General features: G+C 35.2%; 1 protein-coding gene across 8 annotated transcripts in view; it reads right to left on the bottom strand.

The window, feature by feature from the left end:
* Strbp (spermatid perinuclear RNA binding protein) overlaps positions 1-14,898 on the bottom strand; it is a 144,150-nt gene that overhangs the window by 108,450 nt on the left and 20,802 nt on the right. Inside the window, exon 2 of one of the 8 annotated variants that reach the window (XM_076845511.2) lies at positions 9,729-9,927. The exons of 6 other annotated variants lie outside the window; for them this stretch is intronic. The gene's annotated coding sequence lies outside the window, so the exon portion shown is untranslated. Of the gene's footprint in view, positions 1-693; positions 727-9,728; positions 9,928-14,898 lie in introns of those variants that run through there. One more of the 8 variants, XM_076845510.2, reaches the window with a different exon arrangement.

Raw genomic sequence — 14,898 nt, 5'->3', positions numbered from 1 at the left:
TCAATCCTCAGCACCACATAAAAAATAAATAAACATAGTGTGTCCATCTGCAACTGTTTAAACAAAAAGATACTTATTGATGGATATAAGCCCCTGGTGGGTTATAAAGCAATGCAGTAAGGTAATGAAAAGACAGATGAGTAAGCAATTGTCTTTTCCATATCACACATACCAAAGATTGTTTTCATCATTTATAGCTGTCTGCCTTTCGGACTACATCACACAATTTATTTACCAATCACCTTCCTTCATATTCACTACTAAAAGACACTTTAGGATGAGATAATTTTCTATGTTTGGCTGCAAAGGCAGAAAAGTCATAACTATCTAAATTAATCAAAGGAAACCTTCTGTTTTAAAATTGTTTTATTAGCAGTTACTATAGCAGAAAAAGCAAATAGGTAAAAATGCGTGGAACTTCCACATATTTTTCAAAAATACAATGCATGATTATTTTTAAAAAAGCATACTTTTTCTATTCATGGTATTGATGAGGTGAAAGAATTGTGTTCAAAACAAATTTTAAACCTGTGTTATGATCTAAAGCAATTACAAAACTATTTTTGCAAAAACTCTATTTCTCAGTCATGGATTGTAGGGAACAAGTGATCTTCCTGTAACCCAATTGTTCTCTAAGTGTTATAAATAAAAGTACATGGGGCTGAGGCTGTAGCTCAGTGGTAAAGCACTTACCCTGCATGTGTGAGGCACTGGGTTCAATCCTCACAATCCACCACATATAAAGATATTGTGTGTCTATCTATAAGTAAATAAAAATTTAAAAAAATAAATAAAAGCACAGGCAACTTTTAAACCTAGATATTATGTTCGCACTCCCAGAGATCAGTTTAGTTGGTCTATGGTTAAATCCAGGTTATCAGTATTTTTTTAAGCTCTCCAGAAGAACCTAATGTACAGCCAAGCATGAGAACTACACATCTAACTTAATCTTTTCATTTCTATCTATTGGCAGCCCAAACTTCTCTACTGCACTTCAAATTTCACATCCAATTGCCTTCCTTCCATTTATCTCCATTTGGAAGGTTGCAAGGACAACCCAAATGTCAAAGTCCAATCCTAAAATCAACAATTTTTCTCTGAAATTTATTTTCTCCTGTGTTTCTGTTCTTCAATATTTTAGAACATGAAACACAATTTACGATTAGAAAAATGCATAAAATGTATATGCACAATTTAATAGTCCTAGAAAAAAGTACCCTTGTAATCATCAGTGAAGACAAGAAACATGATACTGCCAGCATCTCAGACTCATGTTTTTTATCTGTTAACCACATCAGAAAACTAGGGGACATCATCTTCCCTCTCTCTGATATCAAATAAATCCCAAATTCTGAACATTTTACTGACTAAATATTTCCTCTCTTCATTTCTGCTGCTGCCATTTTCTTAATCCAAGCTCTCCAAAGATCTTCTGTCTGCCCCACTTGCCTCCAGTTCATTCAATGAAATGACGTCATAAGGAAATGAATCTGATTGTCGGTAATCTTCCCTGGCTCCCCATATCTTGCAAGGTATGTTTTCTTTTTTCTTTCTTTCTTTTTTTTTTTTAAAGAGAGAGTGAGAGAGGAGGAGAGAGAGAGAGAGAGAGAGAGAGAGAGAATTTTTTAATATTTATTTTTTAGTTATCGACGGACACAACATCTTTGTTTGTATGTGGTGCTGAGAATCGAACCCGGGCCGCACGCATGCCAGGCGAGCGCACTACCACTTGAGCCACATCCCCAGCCCAAGCAAGGTATGTTTTCTATGAACTAGTCTCATCTCCCTCTCTGGCCTCGACCAAAGCCTCTGCACTTCAAAACTTATCCAACAAAGGTACAAACCTTCTAATAGCTACCTAAAACACACTATGCCATTTCCTGTCTTTCTCTTGCTGCTCTTCAATCAGGCATATCCTTCCTTCCCACTAAATTCCCACTGCATTTGAATTTATCTTTCAAAACCCAACTAAGCCACCAATTTATCTAGGAAGTTATCCCTGACACCACCACCCCCACTCCAACCTAAATAGTGATTCATCCCCCTCCCTTCTATGCTATTTCTGTATACTGTTCTTTTCTATAGAGTTACTTATCACACAGTTAGAAGCAGTTTTCAGTTTCAGCCTGCACATGACTCCGGAAGTTATCTCTGTTATTCCCCCTACCTTCAGCATCCACAAAAGCAGGCTTCCATCAGGAAATATATACTGAAAAACCCTGCCCTCAAAACAAATGAGGCAGGGCTGGGCCAATCAGATTTCACCTTCCAAAAACATGGACATGAAATAAGACAGAATGCTGGTATGTCAATATAGCTGAGAATGGTTAAATGTAAAAGAATGGCTGTGGGAGGCAGTCAAACATATGTACTAAAAAGAGAAACTAGATCTTCAAAGAGAAGAATGGAATGAAATGGATGACAGTGAAAAAAACAGACTTGTATGCCTTCCAGTTCTTGGTTCTAATCATATCCAAAAGCCCCTATGAATTCCTTGCCTTTGGTTCTATGAGATTTACCTTTATAATATAGCTGGCTCCTATTATTTGCAACTAAAAGATCCAAATAAAACAACTACTGTACTGAACTTCCTTTCTTACAAGTCTCTCCTGTTCATCCCACTGGCACCGTGAAGGCAGACACTGTCTTATTCATCTATCTACAAGAGTAACACAGACCCTGAAAAATGTCAGGTGTTCAATTAATGACTGCCATTCATGGCACAGTTAGAAAACTGTGTATTTTTACATGTGTAAATTTCAACCAAAAAAGCATAAACAAGTACTGAATTCTAGCTAATAATATAAATGTTGAAATGTTGGGAGTAAACAGTAAGGATATCTGCAGCTTATTTTAAATTGCATTGAAAAAATAAGGTGGGGGAAAAAAATTAAGATGGGCTGATAGATGCTGATATAGATGGATAGTGGGATGGACAAATGAGAGATAAAGCTAATAAAAGATAATGTTAACTGTAACTTGCATTAAATGTAGAATAAATGAATGTTCACTGTACAGTTTTCACCTTTTTTCATAAAAAAAATTTTTCATAATAAAAATGTAGAAAAAATTTAGCAATACATCTGCACATTTTAAATGATTTCATCACCCATAACTTAAGATAAAAATTCAGAAGAGGGCTGGGGTTGTGGCTGAGTGGTAGAGCACTTGCCTAGCACGTGGTAAGGTACTGGGTTCAATCCTAGCACAACACAAAAAAAATAAATAAATAAAAATAAAATTATTTTTAAAAAATTCATAAGAATCTGAATAAGCACAATAAGTTAATTTCTTTCATTGAGCAGTAAGCTTTCAAAGCATTTTGTCCATCTTTCCAGTTTTAAGGCTTCTTTTAAAATGACAACAGTGAGGCACAATTAAAACATAAAACTAAATACTTCTAATTTAGTGATTCCTTTAAAACTAATTTTAGAAAACATATAATAATTCAAATCAGTTTTCTATTATCTTTTCTATTATCTCTTCATCAAAACAAAAAAAAAGAACAAGCCACTCCATACTGTTAGCCTCCCATATATGAGAGAGAGAGAGAGAAATATGAGAATATGAATCACAGGCTGATGTGGTCAAAATGATTAATACAAGAACCTTATTAATCAAGAAAAAAACTAAGGCCCAGAAAAGTGTCTTGCCTAAGATTACCAAACAACATATTAGCAGGTCTGACTCAAACTCTGAACTCACAGTTAAAAGTTTAGTATTTTTTTTTACCCTAGATTATAGTCTTAAACTTTTCCTTTCTCTCCTCCTACCCTTTGGAAGAATAATATTACATGAAATGCATCGTGTTAGCATAAATATTTTTTGTTTGTTCAATGGGCTTTTTTTTTAAATAGGCTTTCAGGTTATGAATATACGAATCACATTATGACCAGGACTCAAATGACATACCTTAAAATTTGATGTAACTCAGCTTCATTAAGATGACCTGTAAGTGTTATCTCATCATTTAAAGCAAATAAAGAGAAATGAAAAATTTTTAAAACACTGCCACCAGGCATGGTGGTACATGCCTGCAATCCCAGCAGCTTGGGAGACTGAGGCAGAAGGATCACAGGTTCAAAGCTAGCCTCAGCAACTGAGTGAGGCTATAAGCAATCTAGTGGGACTCTTAAAAATAAAAAGGACTAGGGATGGGCTCAGTGATTAAGTGGCCCTGGGTTCAACCCATGTTACCAAAACAAACAGATACATACTTCTTACTCACCTGCATTCCTTTTGTCTACAGCAGAAGGCCAAATTTTACATTTAACTTTTTTAAAAAGTAAATAACTCAGGGCTGGGGTTGTAGCTCAGTGGTAGAGTGCTCACCTTGCACATGCAAGGCACTGGGTTCGATCCTCAGCACCACATAAAAATAAATGAAATAAAGGTATTGTGTCCAACTACAACTTTAAAAAAAAAAGTAACTCAAAGCTACACAAGTTGAAAAAAAAATTTTTTTGCTCCATCTATTTTTTTATTTAATATGCATGTCAAAATAATGAACTAAAAAAGATCTGGATAAAGAGATTCTTGCAAAGTATTCAAAGAATACTAGCCTGAGTTGTATAAGGACTCCAATAAGGCTTCAATGAATTTATAATATAGCCACTGTATTTCTTTTGCAATCCTATGAGACAACTGAAAATCTAAGCAAAAACTGGATAAGGCACAACTTTAGCATAATACACTAGTTATAGGTCATTACCCAGGTGCTAAAATAATATATTTGTTTGTCTGATCTCTTAGAGCTCATAGCAAAACTAAAGCTGTAGAGAATGTCTAAAGGATGGTTTATCTATATAGAAAATAAACTGAAATCATGTAATTTCTATTAAAATTCAGCTATCCTAAAGTCACCTCTTGTGAAATAATTTAATAAAAACAGAGTTAGCAAGACAGAATTCCAACAAAAATAATCAAAAATAAGAAAATCAGAATGAGTTTTCTGTCTTTGTTACATGAAAATGGGAATGTGCACAAGGCTGGGGTTATAGCTCAACGGCAGAGCACTTGCCTCGCACATGTGAGGCACTGGGTTCAATCCTCATAAAAATAAATTAAGAAAAGATTGTGTCCATATTTTAAAAAATCATTTTTAAAAAATGGGAATGTGCAGGTGTCTCCATCTTACTTTTGATTAATAATCCATCTGGTACAAATACTTAACATTCTGCCACAGTCCATAGCATTCAATCCCTAAATCAGATTGCTATAAACTCTACAGCTAAAAATGCCCTACCAAGAACATTTCAATACTGATGAAAATATATAAAATGCTAAAGAATGGCACCTTGCCTCTTAGTGTCAACAAGGAGAATAAACTCCTCCAGCTGCTCATAAGCAAAATATGTTCTCAGCTTTTTGGGCAGCATATACTAAAGTAATTTTTACCACATAGCACTGCAAAATAATCTGTGGAAGTACACAGATAAGCACTGTATTTCATAATACATTTTTTGTACTAAAAGAAAATATAACTGTCCCAATATTTTATTTCTATTTTTATGTCCTATTTTATTTCTATTGTTATCCCCTTTGCTTTTTCTACGTGTCATTTTATCTCCTGAAAACAAGAATATAAATCTTCTTTTTTTAATATTTATTGTTAGTTGTAGGTGGACACAATACCTTTATTTTATTTTTATGTGCCTCACGCTAGGTGAATACTCTACCCCTTGAGCCACAACCCCAGCCCCTAAATCTTAACTTCTAAGGAGAGTAAAATCTGTTACCTGTTATCCCATTAGCTGATATACATCTAAAGTATGACATTAAGTATGAATGTAATGATGACTGTGAGGCAACGCAAGTATTTCCTGAATCTTCAAAATGAGATCAGTATATATTGGACATCTGTAAATACTGAACACACTATTAAGGAAGGACACAAGAGCAGTGACCACAGTAAACTGCTATACAGAATTTTCTGCCCCCACCCCGCAAAAAAAGGTGTTTTATACAAACTGTACTGGCTGAAGCCCCAAGACCTAGATTTTAGGTCCCAGCTAAATCGTTTCCTACAACACTTAATCTCCCAAGCCTTAGTTCTCTTACTTATATTAGGAAAGCTAACACCTGCTTTATCTACTTGCTTACCTCACAGGTCTGACACAAGAATATAAATTGAATGTGTGCAATAATATGTTACAATGTGTAGCAGTGGGCTGTTTGGGAATTCTTGCTGAAATCCACAGTATTATAGCTACAGCAGAGACAGCTGACTCTCCACCAAAATCCACCCTCAATTTCTTCCCAAGGTAAGTTTAGGATGAGGTGCCCACCTTCATATTCTAAGCTGAAAATGTACTCCCAAGAATATTTCAAAGCTGATGAGATACTCAAAATACTATAGAATGATACCTTTCCTCCTAAATTCAACAGGGATAAAGAACGTTACAATTACCAATTCCTTTACAGCTACTTAAGGTAATGAATTAGGAGCTTAGCATGGAAGTGAGCACAAATTATATAGGTACAACTTTCACCTCACAAGCTTAAGAGAAAATTTCTTGTCCTGTACTTCCAGTGAGTACCTTAGAAGGAATGCATTGAAGACAGTAGATAGTAAATGCCTACATAAAAGAGAGCCACAAGTTGACGTGATAACAACCATCCAGACTAGTAAACACTGAATTTGGAGGTTTTAGCCATTGCATTTCAGGATTCTAATTCAGCAGCTAGTGTTATTTAACAAATACAATAGCCAACTCTTTACATACATAGAAGAATACTACTACTACAAAATCTTAACAGAATGTTATGATTTAGACATGAAGTGTCTGCCAAAAGCTCATGTTTAAGAAAATGTAAGAAAGCTTAGAGGTGAAATGATTGGGCTATGAGAGCATCAACCTAATCATGCATTAATCCTCTGACAGGGATTAACTGAGCAGTGACTACGGGCAGGTAGGGTGTGGCTGGAGGAGGTGGGCACATGGGAGCCTGCCCTTGGGGTTTATATTTGTTCCTGGAAAGAGGAGCTCTCTCTGCTTCCTGGTGTCAAGTCTCAAGCAGCTTTCCTCCACCTCATGCTTCTGCCTTACCTTGGGCCTGAGGAATGAAACTGGTCATCTACGGACTAAGACCTCTGAAACCATGAACCCTCAAATAATATTTTTCTTCTCTAATTGTTCTTGTCAGGTCTTCTGGTCACAGCAACGAAAAGCTGACTAAAACACAGGATAAGCTTCTAATGACCTCATGCAGAATAATACATTAAAGATAAAATAAAACTCCCACTATGAGTTTCCCAGAAAGGCCTTATCTGAGGAGACCATAAAGCATATTGGATAAGAGAATAGGTAGGGTATGTCCTGAAGCCAGATAACATGGGTTCAAATCCCTGTTTCACCACTTGCTAACCATGTAACCTCAGAATAGGAACTTAAACCTCTCTGTCTCATCTTTAAAGGGGAAATAAAAGCAGTACTCACCTCACTGAGCTGTTGAGATGTTTAAATGAAAAAAGAAAGAAAGGCTAGAGTTAAGGCTGCTTAGCAGACTGCATGGCGCACAGCACTCAATGTTAAACTATTAATAAAATTATAAAATCCACCACTATACTGCACAGTTTCATGGGGCTGATCATGTATCAATAAGACACCGGAATGTTATCAAAAATTCTCTTTGACCTACTTGGTGGTGCAAAGTGTTCTAGTAGACATGCAATTAAATCCCTATAAAGACAAACTAAGAGACAATAAATGAAGAAGACAGCTACATAAATGAAGCATGACCTAGGGTCGGCTACTTACAAAACCATCACAGTGACCAAAAGAGAACAATGCGTTGTACTAGGACAACCCAGTTTCAGCACAGGCTGTACAGGACTCTACTAGAACTGTTTTTCAAAACAAAAAGTCATCCTAGAATCAATCCCACATATGCACATGAATTCAATAGCTGAGGTCCAAATAATCTAAAAATGTGAACAGAGACTACTCAAAGAAATTTCAGAAATTTACCCTGCCTTTCTAACAATAAATCTTACAGTATGAAGAGAACTTTTTTAATTTATACGCATACAAAAAAATAGATATTAAAACTAAGTCTATTATAAAAACAATTCCGTTTTTGTAAAAAGGTACCCCCAAAATAAATTCTACATTACAATGCCATCTGGAAAGCGGACACAAGTTCATTAAACTGTACAGGCAGAAAGGTAAATTCATTTAACACTACAAAAAGTTTACGAATGAGAATGTTTTTAAGTATTACAATAATAGCTTTCTACAGCAGTGGTAGTCACATTTATACTTCTTCCTCTAAAAATAAACAGTACATAAAATAAATGCTTTCTTAATATCGAATGCCCATGCTTATTTTTCCTGGGTTACATTTAGTCTCATTGACACAATGAAGCCTGTACCAACTAAAAAGTACTTAGATTTAATTTGTTCATACCACAAATTTAGGCACCAGAGCACAGACTGTCTTACATTTTTCCCCAATTTCTTATGACTTTTCGCCAAGATCACAAACTCCTGAAAGACAAGGATTATCATCTTTTTGCTATGCTATTCTTTTCAACAGCCAGGTAGTAATAATGTTACCATCTAAAATTTATCAAATGCCCAGCAAAGAACTAGGAGCAATCCATAAAAACTTTTTAATAAAAGTTTTAATATATTTGGTAAATACAAAATATTTATAAAATATGTTTATACAATTAAATATCTGAAAACCTGACCTGAAGTAAGAATTAGTACAACACTATTACTGCTGAAGCTACTCATAGTCTCATTTTCATAATAGCCCTTTATCCACACAGGTTTGTCCACAGAGAAAAATGGGCTCAAAGAGGTCAAAGGAGTCATCCAAGGTTACAAAGCTTTTAAATGAAAGTCCTCATTAAATCAGGTCTTCTAACCAAAGAGCCAATTTTCTTCCCATAATTTACACTATTCTATTGCCTGAATTAGCTTTTCTCCTCTACTTAAGTCCTACTTATTCTTCAGGCCCCAACTCCTCCAAGAAATCCTATGCATCTACCAATTATATTTTATTATTCTTTTTTTACTTTTTCATCCAAGTTCAATGAAAGCAAAGCATGTTTTTATTTGTTTTAACCTCTGAGCCATATCCCCAGCCCTTTTTTGTATTTAGAGACAGTATCTCACGGAGTTGTTTAGGGCCTCACTAAATTGCTGAGGCTGGCTTTGAACTCAAGATCCTCCTGCCTCAGCCTCCCAAGCTACTGGGATTACAGACATGCGCCACCATGCCCAGCACAAGGCATATATTTTATACTCATTTTTGCATTCTCCCTCAAATTTAGCACTATGCTAGACCCAGAGTAATCACTTAATATATATGATGTTTTCTTGATGAAACCATACATTGTCTTGTATAAAAATTCTTAGCATTCTGCCCACCACACCAAAATATACAAATCCTGCATTTCCTGTAATGTTTTCAAGTCTATAAATTCCATAGGGCAAATGAAAAAGAGATCATGCTCACAAAGGATGTGATTCTACTAGCATTCACTGAAAGCAAACATCATTAACTATTTTTCTAACAGACAGTAGTTTCTAAATGTGTCTTCTTATCTGTTCCTCCAACTTCACACCATACCCCCATCAGTGGATATCACAAAACTTTCTTATATTTCAATGAAGGCATTTAAACATTCATTTTTCTATATCTTTATCTTCTATAACTTTAGCCACAACATAATAACATCACCAATGAATAAACGTTTTAGGCTCTACTGCCTCTACCTCCATCTCTTCCAGATGTCAGAATGTGCCAGTGCTTCAAGACTCTGTTCCAGGACCCTTTTCTTTCATCACACTTTCTGTTCAGTGATGTCTCCCAGTTTCACAACTCTATGTCTATATACAGATCACCAAATTCCATCTCCAATCCTGGCCTCTCCCTGGACTCCAGACTTGCATACCCAATTGATGACTGATATCACTGAAACATAAACATAAAGCAATCAAAATAGGACTATAGATTTTTTCCCGTCCAAAACTTGTTCCTTTCCCTAAATCTTTCCTAATCTCATTGAACACCAATAATCACCAAGTCTAGGCATTATCCCCAATTACTCTTTCCTTCAGTTCTTATATAGATACCATCAACATAACCTGTTGACTCTATCTCCAAAATCTATCAAGTTCTTTCCTAGGATCACCCCTAGTCTGATACAGCTTCATAACTCATCTTCCTGCTTTTGTTTTGCCCCTTCCTATAATCCCTTCTCAATACAAAATTCAAGTCACCTTTTGACAACATCAAACTATTTTACCACCTTCCTGTGGTTTCTCATACTCGTCAGAATAAAAACCATTCTCCTTACCCTGGCTTACAAATTCCCAGTTGATCTGGCCTCTGCCTACTTCACCAACCTCATTTGTACTACTCTTCCTCTCACTCATTACACTCCTGACACTCTGTCCTCCTTTTTTGTTCCTCCACTGCATTTAGCTATTCCCTCTGCCTAGAATAATCTTCTCCCTTTTTCCTCCCAAGGCAATCAAGTAGCCACCCCATTTACTTTTCTATTTTAATATCCTATTTCAATTGTCTGCATGCCTTTCTTGATGTATTTTGATGTATTTTGTGATCACTTGTTTACCATCTTACCACTAGAATATAGTAAGATCAATCAAAGTTGGGAGAGTGTCTGTTTTACTCACCACTGTATTCTAGTACCTAGACCCATGTCTGGCCAAAACAGACATGGAATGAATATATGGAATGAATGAAAAATACCTTCAATTTTCATTGATCTATTAATGGTAATTTTTAAAACAAAAAGGGAAGTAAGGACTTTAAAAGGTTTAATATTTTGCTAATTACAAATAATCTTTAAAGCAATTAGAAGACTGTCTCTATAGAACTGCTTCTCTCTAATCTCATTCCAAACTCTCATAATAGTAAAGGCACTCCACAGAAAAGATATGCATTTTCCCCAAATTGATCTACAAATTTAATAAAATTCCTATCGCAGATTATAGACATAGCCAAACTTACTCTTAAATTTACTTACTCTAGGACAGCTTTTAAAAATTTTTTGAAAAATAATAATAAAAATGGGAGGAATCACTCTACCTAATTTAATGTCTACTACAATCAAGATTATATGGGATTGAAGAAGGATAGACATGGGTTGGAGTTGTGACTCAGTGATAGAGCACTTGCCATGTGTGAGGCACTGGGTTCGATTCCTAGCACCACATAAAAATATATAAATAAAATAAATATCTATCAACAACTATAATATATGTATACAAAAAAAATTTTTAAAAAGAATAGACACAAAGATCAATGGAACAGAGAGAACCCAAAAATAGGTCCAAAAAAAAAAATCTGTCCAAGTAGTTTTCCCACATAAGGATAAAAGCAATTCAGGGGGGAGAAATGACAATCTTTTCAACAAATGAGAATGGAGAACTGGACATCCAAAAAATAAAACCAAACAAAATGTGATGCATATACCAACCATGCTTTCTATAAAATCTAATTCAAAATGAATCACACACTCTAACGTAAAACTATACAATTTCTATTGATATTATTCAACAACAAAAAGAGTTTTAGGGAAAAAAAGAATCTGGGACATAGGGCAAACTGAGTTTTAATAACAAAAGCAAGATTTTAAAATAGAAAACCTGATAAATCAAACCTTATCAAACTTAACTTTTGTTCTACAAAAGACCCAGTGCAGAAGATGAAAAGGGATTGCAAAGGTAGCTTGGGGTAGAGTGCTCACCTAGCATGCACAAGGCCCTGAGTTCAATCCTTAGCACCACCAAAAAAGGAAAAAAAAAATCATTAAGGAAATAAGAAAAGACAACATATATCCAAGTCTGGGAGAAAATAACTGCAAGTCACCTGTTTGATAAATAATTTCTAAATAGAATATATAAAGAACCCTCAAAATGCAACAGTAAAAGAAACAAGCAATCAAATCAGAAAATGGGCAAAAGACATAAACAAATCTTTCACTGAAAGGACATACAAATGGTAAATAAACACACAAAAATATTTTCAATATCATTCATCAGAGATATGAAAATTAAACCACAGTGTGATTATTACTACAATCTATATGAATAGCTAAAATAAAAAATTAATTCATTGCCGGTGGGAATGCCAAATGGTATAGTCACTGTGGAGAACTTTGGCTGGTTATTACAAGCTAAGCATAGTCTCATCACATAATATAGGAACTGCACTCCTAGGAATTTCCTCAGATGAGTTGAAAACTTAGGTCAACACAAAAGGCCACAGACAAATGTTTAGATAAAGTCAACTTTACTCATAATTTCTAAAACTAGAAACCAAGATATCTTTCAACCAATGAATGGATAAATTGCACATGGTACAGCCACAGTTGAATATCCATTATAAGATATTAAACAACAAAAAGAGTTTCAAGTCACATAAAGACCCAGAGAAACCTAAAATATACACTGATTAGTGAAAGAAACCAGTCTAAAAGAGCTCTATATACTCTATGACTTCAATTATACGACATTCTGGAAAAGGCAAAAGTATAGAGACCGGAAACAGTAAAAAGATCAGTTGTTGAGCTAGGGGAATTGCTCATTGGTAGAGTGCTTGCCTAGAAAACATGAGGTTCTGGGTTCATTCCTAGCACCATTAAAAAAGGTGGGAGAGGGATGAACAACAGCTAGAGCACAGGGGACTTCCAGGCAGTGAAACTAGTACTATAATGGTGGATACAAGACATTGTTCATTTGTCATCAAAAACCTGCAGTAGAGCTGGGGATGTGGCTCAAGCGATGGTGCGGCTCGCCTGGCATGCGTGCAGCCCGGGTTCGATCCTCAGCACCACATACAAACAAAGATGTTGTGTCCGCCGAAAACTAAAAAATAAATATTAAAATTCTCTCTTTAAAAAAAAAAAAACCTGTAGTATTGGGGCTGGGGTGGTGACTCAGTGGTAGAGCGCTTGCCTAGCATGTGTGAGACACTGGGTTAGATTCTCAGCACTGAATATAAATAAATAAAATAAAGGTCCATTGACAACTAAAAAATATTTAGGAAAAAAAAAACCGTAGAACTGTTCAACAGAAAAAGTGAACCCATATAAACTATGGACTTCAATTAGTAATGATGCCTCAATACTGGTTCATCACATGTAACAAATTTACCATAACAATGCAAGATGTAACTCATGAGAGAGAAAGGTATATATGGAAACACTCCTCAATTTCTGTAATCCTAAACTGTTCTTAAAAATAAAGTCTATTAATTTTTCTTTAAAAATAGTGATAATGGCAAATGTTGGTGAATAATATGTGGAGAAACTGGATTGTTCATACATTGCTGGTGAAAATGCAAACTGGTACCACCACTCTGAAAAAGTACAGCAGTATCTTACAAAATTAAAAACACACTGACCATACAACTCTGGGTTTATTCCAAAGAAATGGAAAATTATGATAATACAAAAGCCTTCCACAAATGTTTATAGTAGCTTTATTATTAATAGCCCAAATGAAAGCAATCTAAATGTCCTTTAACAGATGAATAATTAAATCAACTGTATGATACATACCTACCTACCTACCATGGAATACTACTTAGCTATAAAAGGGAACAAACTACATAAAAATACTTGATGGATGGATCTCAAGGGAATTTGCTGAGGAGGGGAAAAAAGCTAATCTTAATTACTTACATACTGAATGATTCCATTTATAAAACATTCTTGAAATGACAAAATTAAAGAGATGGACTACTTACAAAAGCATGTGAATCTAAATTATCTCAAAATTTAAAGTTTATAAACTCCAACGGTAAACATATATTCTCCAAAATTTCCCCCTTAGGTTGGTTAACAAATTTCCCAAAAAAGCAAATGCATATTGGAATTACCTTTAAAAATCCAGATGTTTAAGCAGAATATTAAATCAGAATCCCTCAAGGTATAAAATCTAAGCATTTGTATTTCTCTAAACTCTCAAGTAATCCCAATGTTCAATCAAGAATGAGAACCGCACCAGTGTTGTGGTATTACACACCTGTAATCCCAGCAGCTCAGGAGGCAGGAGGATCACGAGTTCAAAGCCAGCCTCAGCAAAAGCAAGGCACTAAGCAACTCAGTGAGACCCTGTCTCTAAATAAAATACAAAATAGGGCTGGGAATGTGGCTTAGTGGTTGAGTGCCCCTAACTTTATCTCCAGTTACCCCACCCCACCACACACACACACATATACACACACACAAAAAAAGAATGAGCACCAGCATCCACCAGAGCTAGAAAGTATTATAAAAAATAAAACCCGGAGCCAGATCCAGTGGTGCTCACCTGTTCCAAACTACTTGGGAAGATAAGGAAGGAGAATGGCTTAGGATCATGAGTTCCTGGTCAGCCTGGGTAATATAGCAATGACCCGGTTAGGAGGAAGAAGAGGAAGAAGTAGCAGGAGCATAATTATTAGCATGCCAATATTATTAAGAGTTGTTAAGTATCTAGCTATTAACAATTTGCTAAAATCTTAGCAACAAAAATCATTTCACGGATAAACATAAGTTTTAGTCCAAACCTCAACCACCTTCCATGAACAAAAGAAGACAAGCCCACAAAACAATAATTCATTAGGTATATTTTTAAATAATGTTCCTACATGGCAACACCGTCTTGAGGCAGGAGCTGAATGATAGGTTCATTTTATCTATGAAACTTCTATAAATACAAAAATGTAACTATTAATCTGGCTTTCCAAAATATTTAAAGTAAAGAGGCTACCGCAGCCCATGTCAGATATAACCTTAAATCAAAAGGAAGGATTTAAAATAATCTCATGACTCTCGCAAATTTAACTACCTACACACAAATCCTGAGAACAAAGTACAGAACATTAAGCATTTCAAATAAAATAAGTATTCTTTTCTACCTGAATGCGGAA

Source organism: Callospermophilus lateralis, chromosome 2 (genome assembly GCF_048772815.1).
Source record: "Callospermophilus lateralis isolate mCalLat2 chromosome 2, mCalLat2.hap1, whole genome shotgun sequence".
Classification (NCBI taxonomy): Eukaryota; Metazoa; Chordata; class Mammalia; order Rodentia; family Sciuridae; genus Callospermophilus; species Callospermophilus lateralis.
This window is presented reverse-complemented; position numbering and strand designations above follow the sequence as displayed.